At 43.7% G+C, this 15,554-nt stretch overlaps 2 long non-coding RNA genes across 2 annotated transcripts in view; one reads left to right on the forward strand and one right to left on the reverse strand.

Annotated features, from left to right (window-relative positions):
• LOC310665027 overlaps window positions 1-15,554 on the reverse strand; it is a 565,459-nt gene that overhangs the window by 13,606 nt on the left and 536,299 nt on the right. The window lies entirely within an intron of this gene.
• LOC310665059 lies at window positions 968-14,526 on the forward strand. The gene is made up of 6 exons (XR_014505166.1): window positions 968-1,932; window positions 3,228-3,401; window positions 7,528-7,623; window positions 7,725-7,937; window positions 9,060-9,212; window positions 13,672-14,526. It is a non-coding gene; the product is annotated as an uncharacterized lncRNA (long non-coding RNA).

Genomic DNA, 15,554 nt, shown 5'->3' on the forward strand with positions numbered 1-15,554 from the left:
GCCTCCTCCGTGCCAGAAGGAGTGCTGGAAATAGCGTTTGTGCATGTGTGTGTGTGTGTGCGCGCGCGCGCGTGCGCATCCACACACTTCGGCTCACCGTGGCATCTGCGGGACCGTGAACCTTCCCAAGCCACAAAAACTTTGCCGACCCCTGGTTTAGATTTCTGCATCGCTGGTCAAATCAGTTATCATCAAATGGGCACAAGATATAGGGCACAATATACAATTTGAGTATTGGGGAAAGCTGTGGAAAGTAGATGTGAAATTTACAGATTGTTCTCTTTTGAAAGAAAATTATATGAAAATGATGTGTAGATGGTAAATCACACCAGTACAAATAGCAAAAATGTACAAAACCCCGGTCAAATATATGTTGGAAATGTAAAGAAAAAGAAGGTACTATGTATCATATGTGGTGGGAATGTAGAGAAGTTAAAAAAAAATGGGAAATGATATATAATGAATTGAAAAAAAATGTTTTAAATGACATTTGTAAAGAAACCAGAAGATTTTTTTTTAGGAATTTCAGGATGAGACCTGACAAGAAAAACAAATAATTTATTTATGTATGCCACAACAGCAACAAGAGTCTTGTTAACACAAGGATGGAAGGAGGAGGAAATCCCAACGAAAGAACAATGGCAAGAAAAACTGATGAGTTATGCAGAGTTGGCAAAGTTGACACATAAACTATGTGAGAAGGACAATCGTGACTTCAAGGAAGATTGGGAACTTTTTACAAACTATTCAAAAAACAACAACAAAATGACTTGGACTCCTTGGCAGGTTTTGAATAAACACCCACAAACTTATTAATAGAATATATGACAGATAAAGTAATGATATGTACAATTTTTAACATGAAGAGAATAATATGTGTAAACAAATCAGAGAGGGGAGCTGAGGGAAGACTTTGGCGGGGAGGTTAGGGAGGGATGGGGATGGGGAATAAAAAGGGGGGGTGTAATTGATTATTTGGATTGATAATTTGTTTTGTTGAAATTGTTTAATAAAAATATATTTAGATTCCTGCATTGCAGCAACTTGAATGAGTTGACACTTGGTGTCCCTTCCAACTCTTCAGTTCTATGATTTTATGATCTCTTCCAGCCACATGCGTCCATAGAGCAAGGCATTTAGCTGTTAGATATTCAGAAGCCTTGGGATTACTAATTCTTCCCTTGTCATGGCTCAATCACAGCCCTGTTACATCATGTATGCCTTGACAGAAGTCACAGAAAAGCATCAGCCGTCCATTACAATTTCTCACATACCATAAATGAGACCTACCTCTTTGATGTCTCATTTGGCAGATTTGTCATATTATCAGGACTTCAATTGACCCACGGTTTGCCATTCAACTTTGGGGCTTGTGAAGTAGGAATAGCTTATAAATATGTACCAAGTACTATTTCCAGCACAAAGGGCTGCTTTAGCCTGTGGTGTTTGCCTGTTCTTTTTAAAATGTCTGTACAGGGGGAGAGTTAATAGGTAGACCAATAGAAAAGCCAGAGGCGGAGCCTACCTGTTTATAAAAGCGCTTAGCCTGAGGATTGGGTTGGTTGGGTTTAGTTAGTTGGTTGGTTGGGAAAAGGCAGTTGGGAAAGCAGTTGGCTGGCAGTTGGACATAGAGAGACAGTTAGTGCAGTTGGTTTTTGTGTGAGGGGAGGTAGAAGAGATAGAGACAGGATAAAAATAAGACTAAGAAGGTAAAGAGTAACAACATTTCGAATGAAGTTAAAGTTTATTTGTGTCTGCAATAAACTACACTCTTCTTTGTTAACTTAAGAACCTGACTGAGACTAAGAGATTTACTGGGGAGGACCTGATTGGTGGCAGCGGATTAGTGGTGTACGGGTCAATAGTCCACGAGACGACTGGGGGCTCCATACCAGACATTCAAAATTCCTGCTCCATCTTGACTCTTCTGAGGCATGTATTTGTTCATGAATTACACCAGGTTACAAGGGTCATTGCAGTGATTTCCACAACTGTGGCAATACGTTTATCAGTCACCATAATAACAGGAACTGCTTGAAGGAAGCGACATTTATATTCCTGGACAATCCCAGTCCATGCGATGTATCAGCAGAGACTGCCTGGTTCTCAAAACATATTGCATGGATGAGTTTTTTTATATACAAAAAAGTTCGAATCAGACTGATTTTCAATACAATAAGTAAACATTATAATTATAATGAGTGAGGAAGCATTAGGCACGCACCTCCTATGTAAAATAATAATAATAATAATAATAACAACAACAACAATAATAATAATAATAATAATAATTAATGGAAAAATATCCTAGAAGATTGATATGTGGGTGTCTTCTTTTTTTGTTTTTTTTATATAATATTTTATTAAGATTTTCAAAACATTACAAAAGAAAAAAGAAAAAGAAGAAAAATACAAAAATAGAAAACAATTAAAAACAATTGATATTTCATAACTTATCTTGCATTTGCTTGTTTCCCGGACCTCCCCACACCTCCCCTCTTTGTATTCCAGTTCAATTTATTTATTCAGCAAATCCTTTCCCTCTTTACCTCTGTCCTTATCTTTGATCTTAATATATTATAACTTTAAATTTTCACCTGTTAACAATCCGTTTTTACATATTCCTTCATGACATTATTACTAAAAACCACTTAACCTCAATCCAACATCATTCTAACATTCATTAATTTTGTAATATTTCTGTAAGTAGTATTTAAATTTCTTTCAATCTTCTTCCACCAACTCTTCTCCCTAGTCTCGGATTCTGCCGGTCATTTCCGCCAATTCCATATAGTCCATCACCTTCATCTGCCATTCTTCCAGGGTGGGTAGATCTTGTGTCTTCCAATACTTTGCAATAAGTATTCTTGCTGCTGTTGTAGCATACGTAAAGAAAGTTCTGTCCTTCTTTAACACCAAATGGCCGACCATGCCCAGGAGGAAGGCCTCTGGTTTCTTCGGGAGGGTATATTTAAATACCTTTTTCATTTCATTATATATCATCTCCCAGAAAGCCTTAATCCTTGGGCACGTCCACCAAAGGTGAAAGAATGTACCTTCAGTTTCTTTACATTTCCAACATTTGTTATTGGGCAAATGATAGATTTTTGCAAGCTTGACTGGTGTCATGTACCACCTGTATATCATTTTCATAATATTCTCTCTTAAGACATTACATGCCGTAAACTTCATACCTGTGGATATGTGGGTGTCTTCTCATTACCAAGGCCAGATTCAAAGGAAGGAATGTCAAAGTTCAAGAAAAAGAAGAGAAAACAAGGGAGAGAAGATGATGGAGGTGGAGAGGATCTTTGATAACTGGCTCTTTGGTGTACAGAGCATTCATGGGGTGGTCCAATTGGCTGAATTTAAGTGGAGATGAGTGGAGCCAAGTTGTTAAGGTTGGTGCTAAGAGCTTAGACGCTGTTTGGTGACTCTATTGCAATGGACTAAAGTGAAGTCTTTTGCCAACAGAGCATTATAGGGCACTGGAGTCTTGTTAAGACACTGAGAGGCCCAGGGCAAAATGCTTATTTGAGGGCCCCTCCCTGAAATCCCACAGCACAATCCCACAGCACTTTGTGTCAGTTTAATTTCCCCCTCAGCCGGAAAAAATATATATAATACTTGAAAAAAACCCCAGCTATATTTGATATCAGAATATTAACATTTTATGACTAAAGTTAAAGAAAATATTTACACAAAATGACAAGCTGCATTCATAATATTTAAAAAGTCCTCTCATCTTCTCCCCGCCTAGTTTTCTTGTCAACAAATTCAGTGATGAGATTACCAAAAAATATTTCTCTCAGAAGATCCCAATCTATAGATAGAACAGATAATGATGACTGTCTTGACTGTAGCTTTGTGGAATGTAACTTATTTTTTTTAATAAAGACTAATTTGGAGAATGCTGTTTCTCCTTCAGCATTCAAAATTGGCAGAATTAGATAAAGGCTGAGAGCTATGATAGCATCTGGGGAAGCTTCAACCAGATCCTTACTGTAAATTATCTTCAAATGACTATGTGCAGGAGTCTCAGATCCATCACACACCCCAGCAGTATCTAAGAAATGAATAAAACATTTTAGTTTAGAGGATGGAAAAATTTGCAGATCATTTGGGTAAGCTCTCACAAAGGCTTCTGCATCCTTTTCCAGTGCACCATTATTTTGGGAAGAACTGTTCAGTTTTGCCAAGAATCCAAATATATTCACAGCTTCTATGTAAGCACAGGAGATTATCTAAGACACAGTAGTATGCTTCCACCCTAAATTTGTCTCTTCCTCTTTTGCAATTAATTTTTTTCCATCTGAGAAAACAGATCTGTGTCTCTGAAGATACAGATTCCACTTGATTACTCAGTTTCTTTGCCTCCTCTTCAAATTATTCAAAGTTGTTCTGTATATCAACCTGGACACTGAGGTCTAGCTCCGAGGGCCTTCTGGCAGTTCCCTCACTGTGAGAAGCGAAGCTACAGAGAATCAGGGAGAGGGCCTTCTTGGTAGTGGGGGAAGAAGAAGACGAAGAAGAAGAGGAGGAGGAGGAGGAAGAAGAAGAAGAAACAACGAGAGAAACAGCATCTCCCTCCCCTGACACAATATAAAGGGGCCTGGTTTTTGAATTTTTTGTGGACACAGTCAAATCTGTGCAGGACTTTGTGCCAGAATACAGCATAAAATATATTTCAAATGTTTAAAATTTCTAACTTCTTACTTAACTCACCTTTCCCTTTGGAATCATTGGCAATCTTTAGCAAGGCTTCCCTATTACAGTCATAAAAGATGACAAGAGTTTGTGTAGCATCTTCTCTACAGGACTATCTTGTTGGAGACTGGTTTTTCAATGTGTTTTTGGGTGTATTATTGCTATCTGTGGATCATTGATCAATATCGCCTTGAAGTATTCTCCACCTGTGTTGGGCTATCACACTATTGCCTCGGGCTTAGGGGCTAGTGTTTGCTTCCAAAACACTCACATTGCTTGTGGGTTCAGGCAAGTTCCCAGCACATGTGCAGGGTGGATGAAAGTTTCCAGCAGGTGGAAAATTGGTGCTTGGATTCCTACCAAACTCTGGTAAGGAAGCCTGTAACCAATACGAACTGTGGCCACTTCTAATCCACACCAATCTCCGCATTGTTGTTGCTCCCAAACAACACACCTCGCTACATGTGGAGACACAATGAATACACTTCCTTATATGCACTGTTTTCTGTGTTTATAAGACGGCTGCAATGGCAAAAATTTAAAACTCTTGCCGCAACGTAATTTACCAGGGATTAAATATTGTGGGGTTTCGAATAAACCATCCATTTTATTTGCCCTGATGGTGCCAAGCAAACCTTCCATGCTCTCTCCTTTGGAAAACAAATTGCGTTCAAAGCTATCAGATTAATGACGCTTATAAATAAATAAGAATCTTCCATTTACTGTTAATAGAAGACCAGCTGGCATCCCACTGTTCAGCCGGAGGGGCAGGAGGTGCCGACAGAGATTGGTGATAGGTTGCCGAGTCATTTTTCATTTCCTCGCTGCTACAGAATGCTTGCAAACGCTGCGATGCATAGATCTCTTCCTGAATGTTAGTTATCACACTTGCCTAACAGAGAAATAAGTAATTAAAGTTTAATATGCAGCATTTAGACTATCTACATCTCTCTGGAGGCTACTCAAAGGAAATTTGGAAAGAATGAAGCCAGGGTTTGTGTGTGTGTGTGTGTGTGTGTGTGTTTAAATAAACCTATTTGATACCCAATTCTAATTTTGTCAGGTTTGTATGGGAAATTGAATAGGAACCTCAAGGGGCAGGAGTCGCGTGGTTCCAGTACGTTTCTGCTTAATTAAACAGGACACATGGAAAATTGTATACTTGCTCAGTGGAAAATCTGTAGTTTTCATTGATTCAACATGGGAGATAACCAGGTTTGCACCGGTGGCTCTGACTACAAGATGTACTTATCTAGAGGAAGATATGCAACATTTTGGACCTTACTTGCTTATGTAGCCTGGAGCTACTTCAGTTAAGTAGTTTTGGCTTCATTTCTGTGCTTTGCATCTGTTCAGCATTGAATTATTATGTACAACTGTACAGCTTTCCCTCTACTGAACCATCACAGCCTACCAACTATGACAGGGGGGCCACCATTGGTTTAATAAACCTGCTGCCCTCCCCACACCAGTCTAGGACTGCAAAATCTAGGGTGTGGTCAAGAGTATGACCTATATGTTGTATTTTGTTTGGTAGGTCATGCAGACCTGTGCTTAAAGTGAGTTTTCTATTTTTTTATTTTTGAAATATTTTTTATTGGTTTTACAAAATAAATCACACAATTAACATTTTTTTAAAAAAATATTAAACCTAAAACAAGATTCTTCCGAATCTTAGGACTTCCCTCCTCAGGTCCTTTAAATATCTTAGTCAACTGCATATTACAGTTCATCCAAATTGCAGTCCTCCAATATGTCCAAAGTCTTTGTAACATTGCAAGAGTTATTCAAAGCCTGCCAGAGAGTTCAAGTGTTTACAGTGTTCTTTTAAATACAAAAACTCTCCTGGAAGAGAGGGGAGTGGTTGTGGGTGGGAGCCCGAGCTCCGCCTCTCGCAGGGGGGCGTGAGCCCCCTGCCTCTTCCGCCCACCTGGCTGGTGCCCACGCCCCCCCATGGCAGGCACCCAATCAGGTGCCTCTGAGGGGGCGTTTACAGCAGCCTTTTGCTGTGGCACCAGCCCCTCCTCTGCCTCATTCACCTTCGTCGAAGAGCTAGGTGTGGCCATCGCCCAAGCCTTCAATTTTTGGGTATTCCGTTAAAGGAATCTGGCGGTCATGTATTCTGTCCGATGCCTGCTTGGCGGGAGGCCATGGCACGACCCTCGGTGACATCAGGGGGGTGAGCCTTTAGTTGGATTAGCATCAACAGGCTCCACCTACTGGTGAATAAACCCCCCTTGTTTAGAAATCCAATGCCTAAGCCAATACCTTCTCACTGCTGTAATCAATAAAGTTGTGGCCTTTTCTTGCCCATTAACCTTATATCACGTGTCCTTGTGTGTTCATTTCACATCGCGGGGGTCAGGCCCTCGAACCACAATCTATATTTGTCCCATTCTCTATTGAAGTTTTGATCCTCCTGATTTCTGATTTTCCCAGTCAGTCTAGCCATCTCTGCATAATCAAGTAGTTTCATTTGTCAATCCGCATTTGTCAGAGTATTCTCCTTTTTCCATCACTGGGCAAGCAGCATCCTTGCAGCTGTAGTCACGCACATGAACAGTCTTCTCAAATTCTTCGGTATATCTGCACCTAAAATTCCTAAGAGAAAGGCTTCTGGTCTTTTGACAAAAGTTATTTTAAACATTTTTTAAAAAATTCATTATGTATCATTTCCCATACTTATCTTTTTTACAGTTCCACCACATATGATAAAAAGTGCCCTCTTTTTCCTGACATTTCCAGCAGTGAGTTTTCTAGGATAAAAAAATTAGAAAACGTTCTGAGAAAAATTGTAATTGTGTATGAATTTTCTTGCAGATCAATGCAGAAATCTGTTAGGACAGACTTTTGAAGACATGCAAAATTGATATAGAAAGGAAATATGCTGGCCCATCCAACCCCAATATGAACATGGTAACTTTGCCTATAACATAGGAACATCAGTGGAAATGTTCATGAAGTGTCTTATCAATACTGATACGGATGTATTTACAGTCTTCTGTTCTTATTTTAAGACAGAGTACAGATGATTCTCTGGTGTTCTCCAAGCAGTGACCACACCCAGATCTGCTTAGGTTCAACAAGATGACCTTGTCCTGTACCTTTGGATCATTTTTCTGGAATTGCACTGTGCATCAAGAATAAATGGTATTTAGACATTGCTTCCACTTCATCTATGGAACATTCGTGCAGAATTCATGAGGGCATTCATGAAAACCATTATTGAGGTAACAGTTTTTGATGTTCCAGGCCCAGAACAATGATGAACAATGATCTTAGTAACCAGGGCTGTCTTAAGCATATGCAGTGCTGGAGTGCAAAGATCTGTCTGGCACCCCCCCCCCCCAGTTTCCCAGAGTTGTTGACCCTTTTTTAGGGGGGGGGGGCAAAGTTGTTGGCCACCTCAGCTACAACACAGGAGCCCGAGGCGGCAGCCGTGGCAGCAGAACAAGGCCGGAGCCGAGCGCCTGGGGGTGGGGTGGGCAAGCACAGCCCAGCACAACAGCAGTTGAGCCCAAGGCTCATGTGAGCAGCATGTGCTGGGCGGGCCTCTCGATGGCCCGCCAATCCCAGGTGTGCAGGAGGGCGGAGCTTGCCCACAGCAGAAGAGCTTTGGTACTCCGATGGGCTCTTCTCCACTAGGCAGCAGCTGTCGGCTATTCCCAATCCCTGGACTCCAAATCTCAACCGCGGACTCTCGACCTGGCGCCCCCGTGAGCCCAGTGCCCAGGTGCCCTGCACCCCTAGCACCTATGGGTAAGACGGCCTTGTCAGTAACAACAACCCTGTAAGGCAGGTAAATGGGAGGGGGATGAAGTGAGAGGCTTTCCTATAACCACCAAACAAGTCCATTCCAGAGGAGAAACTTGAACGGGAGGTTTCCTTGCTCATTGCTCTTAGCTATGATATTACGCCATCTTCCTACAGCACTGTATTGCAAGTTGCACGCAGTGTAAGGGTGGTCTCTCGTCCTACTCGTGATTAATAAAAATTTGCATAAAGAGTAGAAATGCTGATTGATTTCTAAGGTTGTAGTCAAGGGTGCGGAAATCACACAGCCCAGCCACTTTGCTTTCCCGACCTTAAATAAATTCACCGGCACTATTCTTTCCTTTAGCGCCACCACAATGCTATTATACATGTGGCGTATTACATGATGAAGTGTTCTTCAGATAAAGGCACTGCAGGTGTTGGAGCTTAATGGGTTGTTCATGTACTAGAATTCAGTCATAAACCAGAAGAGAAAAAAAGGTGCTGTGCCGGGGAGGGGAGCTGTTGATGAAGCAAAATGCTGAGCTCAGTATTATAGCACTGTGTTGAATTGATGATCTTTGTGCTTTGCTATTTAGAGTGCCAGTTTCCAGAGTTAACAGTGCAGCTGGCGGCTGACCTCTTATTCACCAGCTTCCTCGACTAGATACAAACAGTGCTGCTGCCTTCTCCATGAACTCAATTCTGAAAATGACATTGTCTGTTCTTCTTTGGCGATCACTCATAGTCAAGTAAGATTGTCTTCCATAAGCACGGTTTTAACAGTGAGTTCGTAAGTGACTGTGGAGGCCAATTCTGGATCCACACGTCCTTCCACAGTGGGGACATAGGTTTCCGGGAGGGAGTTGATCATAGTGAGGGTTTGCCAAGCATGCCTTCCTCTTCCTCTATCCACATGCGCCTCCTCCCTCCAATGACAATGTGTAGATCACTGCCAGTTATTTTCATAGAATCATAGAATCATAGAATCATAGAGTTGGAAGAGACCACAAGGGCCATCGAGTCCAACCCCCTGCCAAGCAGGAAACACCATCAGAGCACTCCTGACATATGGTTGTCAAGCCTCTGCTTAAAGACCTCCAAAGAAGGAGACTCCACCACACTCCTTGGCAGCAAATTCCACTGTCGAACAGCTCTAACTGTCAGGAAGTTCTTCCTAATGTTTAGGTGGAATCTTCTTTCTTGCAGTTTGGATCCATTGCTCCGTGTCCGCTTCTCTGGAGCAGCAGAAAACAACCTTTCTCCCTCCTCTATGTGACATCCTTTTATATATTTGAACATGGCTATCATATCACCCCTTAACCTCCTCTTCTCCAGGCTAAACATGCCCAGCTCCCTTAGCCGTTCCTCATAAGGCATCATTTCCAGGCCTTTGACCATTTTGGTTGCCCTCCTCTGGACACGTTCCAGTTTGTCAGTGTCCTTCTTGAACTGTGGTGCCCAGAACTGGACACAGTACTCCAGGTGAGGTCTGACCAGAGCAGAATACAGTGGCACTATAACTTCCCTAGATGCTATACTCCTATTGATGCAGCCCAGAATTGCATTGGCTTTTTTAGCTGCCGCGTCACACTGTTGGCTCATGTCAAGTTTGTGGTCAACCAAGTTTGTGGTCAACCAAGACTCCTAGATCCTTTTCACATGTACTGCTCTCAAGCCAGGTGTCACCCATCTTGTATGTCACCCATCTTGTATTTGTGCCTCTCATTTTTTTTGCCCAAGTGCAATACTTTACATTTCTCCCTGTTAAAATTCATCTTGTTTGTTTTGGCCCAGTTCTCTAATCTGTCAAGGTCGTTTTGAAGTGTGATCCTGTCCTCTGGGGTGTTAGCCACCCCTCCCAGTTTGGTGTCATCTGCAAATTTGATCAGGATGCCCTTGAGTCCATCATCCAAGTCGTTGATAAAGATGTTGAATAAGACCGGGCCCAAGACAGAACCCTGTGGCACCCCACTAGTCACACTTCTCCAAGATGAAGAGGAACCATTGATGAGCACCCTTTGGGTCCGGTCAGTCAGCCAGTTACAAATCCACTGAGTGGTAGCATAGTCAAGACCGCATTTTACCAGCTTCTTTACAAGAATATCATGGGGCACCTTGTCAAATGCACCTTGTCAAATTTTACACTGGGAGTAGATCACAACCTCTTATGCGTTGGACTTGCCTGCACTATACAATTGGTAACCAACTAGGTGCCTTCTAGATGCTGTAATTCCATTCCCATCTTCCTCAAACAGCAAGGGCAAAGTTCAGGGATGATGGGAATTGTAGTCTACTAACATCTGGAGTAGGGATGTGGGTGGCGCTGTGGTCTAAACCGCTGAGCCTTGGGCTTGCCGATCGAAAGGTTGGTGGTTTGAATCCCCATGACAGCGTGAGCTCCCGTTGCTCGGTCCCTGCTCCTGCCAACCTAGCAGTTGGAAAGCACATCAAAGTGTAAGTAGATAAATAGGTACCATTCTGACGGGAAGTTAAATGGCGTTTCTGTGCGCTGATCTGGTATCGGTTTTCTATTGCACCAGAAGCGGCTTAGTCATGCTGGCCACATGACCCAGAAAAACTGTCTGCGGAGTGGACAAACACCATCTCCCTGTAAAGCCAGATGAGCGCCACAACCCCAGAGTCGTTGGCGACTGGACATAACTGTCAGGGGTCCCTTTACCCTTTACCTTTACCTTTACCTAACATCTGGAGTGCTCCATGTTGGCTAACCCATGTACTATTTATATACAAGAGAGTTAATTAAATTGTTTTGCGGGTGTCAAGTCTGATAAAATCCACTAGTCTTTGTTTCTCAGCGAGCCTCTTGTCTGTTTTTGCAGAGATCCTTTTTCACAAACGGCTCCCGTTCTCCCCCATTTAGCAATGCAACCTCAACATCTTGTCAGATTCATTTATTCCTATTGGCAAGCCAGTTAAAGGCTTGTAACAGGGTGAAGACCTTTTGCGGACCCCGGGGGCTAGTGAGGGCAGACCCCTGAAAAAGATAGAAAAAAGGAGGCGTCAGATTAATTGGGAGTAGATGCAACAAAATGGTGCCATCTCGGCCATCAGGGATTTGAAAAGGAGTTCAATAGAGAGAGAAGCTGAAGTGAACTTAATGAGCTGCATGGAGACCAAATGCTCCAAATCTCCTCAAAAGGGATTGAGGCTAGATGGAAGGGCAGAAACATAGCAGCTAATTCACTGACCAACCTCTCTTGCAGTTTCTGGATAGCGTCTTCATAACTAGAATCCGCTTTCAAAGTTTGGGGGACCATGTGTGCAGTGAAAACTGTCCACTCTATAGTTCAGATCCTTAACCATGCTTCTATAGTATGTGGCACATTGGGTAAAACGCACATGTTTGTTACTTTACGTTTTCCCCTCCCCAAGCCATTTCTATAAAGTTAAAGGGACCCCTGACCATTAAGTCCAGTCGCGGACTACTCTGGGGTTGCAGCGCTCATCTCGCTTTATCGGCCAAGGGAGCCAGCGTACAGCTTCTGGATCATGTGGCCAGCATGACTAAGCCGCTTCTGGCGAACCAGAGCAGCGTACAGAAACGCCGTATACCTTACCACCGGAGCGGTACCTATTTATCTAATTGCACTTGATGTGCTTTTGAACAGCTAGGTTGGCAGGAGCTGGGACCAAGCAATGGGAGCTCACCTCGTTGTTTGGATTCGAACCACCGACCTTCTGATCGGCAAGCCCTAGGCTCTGTGGTTTAGACCACAGAGCTACCCGCGTTTTTCTGGGGGTACTCAAAGGTATGCAGTGCCCACACCTTTCCCCATCCCCTGAAGAAGAATAGCATTGTCTATACCTGTTACTTAGCCTGCGGTAACTTAGATGCAATTGCTATAAGCTGATGGACCCAAGTCTACAAGTATGTCAGCAAAGGGATTTTACCCTCAAATTACATTTTACTCGTACTAGAAAACAAGACATGGGTTATGACAGAGGATTTGATCCACATTCTTAAACCCAGGGCTTTTTCTTTTTTCCTTAGCTAGAACTCAGCAGAACTCAGTTCTGGCACCTCTCTGGTGGGCGCCATTGCCATTATAAGAGAACAAGGAAGGTGTTCATGGTGAAATCTGGCACCTCTTTTTCTAGAAAAATAACACCGCTTAAACCTAAATTCTAATTTAGGGTTTAGAATGCTAAATTAGGATTTAGAAGTTTTAAAAGCCTTTCTCACTGCTGTGGAAATCCATAGCAGTGCATGTCAACGCCTGGCCTCCCCACCCAGAATTATTCTCTGAGAATAAGCATCTTCTTGGCCCTGTCTCAGAGCCCACAGGAAGTAGGAAGCTGGAAGTGGAGGTGAATGGCTAGCCAGCAGCTGCCGATGGGAACTGGACCCAACAATCAGTGGTGAAGTTGCACGCTCTGGCACCAGGGGTGGACAGCAGGCGAGAGCGTGGCTGATGCGCATCCCCTGTGGCATGGCCTCCCGGGTGGTGTGCGCCCTGGAGGCGTGGCACATTGCCTGCGGGGGCGTGGTATGCCGTCTGCTGGGGCGTGGTGTGCCGTCTGTGGGGGCATGGCGTGAGTCATGCAGTGGGGGGTGCACAGTGCGTGTCCGGGGGGCAGCCACGATGGTACCCCCCTCCCCGACGGTGCTGGGGGTGGTGCGCTCCCCCCACCCCACCCCCATTCCTCCACCAGTGCCTGTGATGAGTGAGTGGGTAGCAGGCTGGGCCTGGGAGGGGTCACGATGAGTTTTGGGGCCCGTGGTGTCAGGTCTGCCAGGATCCACTGCCAACGATGATCTCTTCTGGGGTGTTTGTTCTGGGTTCCCAGTAAACACAGCTGTGGCCAACATCTTAGTTTTTCCAAAATGCAATGCCCTGGATATTTTGTCAATCCATTACATTGTGGGTAAACAAAACCAAACAAAACCTGGTGCTGACTTCAAAACATAACAGCCATCATGCTTTGTCATGTGTGCTGTTGTTTTTACCCACAATGCTGTCGGACAATTGAACTTCTGGAGCACCATATTTAGGGGAAATCACAATGCTGACCACAGTCATGGCTGCTTGGGATTCATCAGATCATACACTGCCAATGAACCCCACCATCCTGGAGTCGGTCTGGAATGTACCCATACAGAATATCTGCCAAGGGCTACACAGCATTCCAAATTAGTAAAATGGCATTTAAAAGGTATAATAGAGATGGATTTTATTTGTCTTTCAGCACAGTTACAGCATAGGCTCCCATGGTGCAGAACACTATTTTCTGTTGGAAACTGCAAAGTTAAACAGCTTTTCCAAGCCTCCTGTTCGTGTCCACCATTTTTCGGAAATGTCAACATTTGAGCGATTGGCATTATGGGAGCCTGGCATACAGTTTGGCAAGGAGGTACTGTGCTGTGGGTGTCAGAGAGGATGTCATACATCAGCAAAACAATATTCACCAGCTGGCATCTCGTAAGTGACATTTTTAATTAAAAACATATTTTTTTAAAAGAGTTCACAGTTTATACATCGTGATATGTTCCCTTTTGGGATCACTATTGAGCCTGAATGTTAGCAAGTGTGTGTGTTGCGGGGGGTGCTATTTATTTATTTTCTTTCATTGAATCAATCAGCATGTTGATTTTCCAACAAGACTCTGCTCCGTCTCAAGAACAGGTTGTGTGCACATTTGCTACCACTCTGGGAGTGCAAATTTGCTATGGAATGACTTCTGCTATCACACAAGACTTTGAAATTTCTCAGTGCTAAACTATACATGAAACAGTTATGCTTCATCTATGTGTGTAACTTCTATATGGACCATAGCTCAAAGGTAGAGTATCTATGTTGCATGCCAAGGGTCTCTCGTGTCTATAGGTAGGACTAGAAAATGCTCCTAGTTTCTCTGTTCCTATGTCAGTCTTTTCAATCTTTGTTATGTTTTGTGCCATAGAAAAGAGCTATTTTGAGCCACATGCTCCTAATGAATGTCGATTAATGTCAGTCTTGGGGAATCAGATCCCTCCCCCAGTGGCAATAAAAGATGCAGATAAAAGAAAAGGAGAGTTCTTACCATTTAAAAGGTAAAGGGACCCCCGACAGTTAGGTCCAGTTGTAACCAACTCTGGGATTACAGCGCTCATCTCGCTTTATTGGCCAAGGGAGCCGGTGTATAGCTTCCAGGTCATGTGGCCAGCACGACTAAGCCACTTCTGGCAAACCAGAGCAGTGCACGGAAACGCCGTTTACCTTCCCGCTGGAGTGGTACCTATTTATCTACTTGCACTTTGATGTGCTTTTGAACTACTAGGTGGGCAGGAGCAGGGACCGAGCAATGGGAGCTCACCCCGTCACGGGGATTCGAACCGCCGACCTTCTGATCGGCAAGTCCTAGGCTCTGTGGTTTAACCCACAGTGCCACCCGCGTCCCTTACCACCAATTAGTTTATTCAATAATCACAGCGAGAGACAAAGGAATGCATCTCTCTCTAGAAACTGTGTTGCTCCAAGCAAAGTCCCACCCCCTCCATCTCTACTAATCCACGTCACCCCTATGTCGACTAATCTGAGCTTTCTGTCGCTGAGCTTTCTGTTCTACCACCCTCAATGCCCGCCTAGTTTTGGGAGGCCGGGTCAGGAATGCTTTCCAAAGACACCGAGTCTGTCAGCTGTCTCTCTCCTGGTGCTTCTTCTTCCTGCTGTTCCTCTTCCAATATTTCCCAGGTTCTCCCCTCTGCAGCTTCTGAACTATGCCCTTCTGCAAACCACTCTTCTAAATCTATGCTGTCCTCCTGTCCCCGAGGACAGGTTCAGGAGAAGGGGGTGTGGCCCCCACCATTCCTCCTCAGTCCAGTCCCTGACAATTAATTTCAGAGGTGGAGTTCCAGGTGAATTGGAGGTGGGATTTAACAGAATCTGTGAATAGTCCTGACAGCTCCCCAAATGTCTGTATGCTACATTAAGCTTTGACTAAGATGTGCAGAGGACTTCGGGGCATTGGACAGGTTGCTAGTGTTAGTCGTGGGTGCTTTCATACATGTACAGCGGTACCTTGGTTCTCAAACGTAATCCATTCCAGAATTCCGTTCCAAAACCAAGGAGCACTTTCCCATAGAAAGTAAT

Source organism: Podarcis tiliguerta (genome assembly GCF_965153285.1).
Source record: "Podarcis tiliguerta genome assembly, chromosome: 1".
NCBI lineage: Eukaryota > Metazoa > Chordata > Lepidosauria > Squamata > Lacertidae > Podarcis > Podarcis tiliguerta.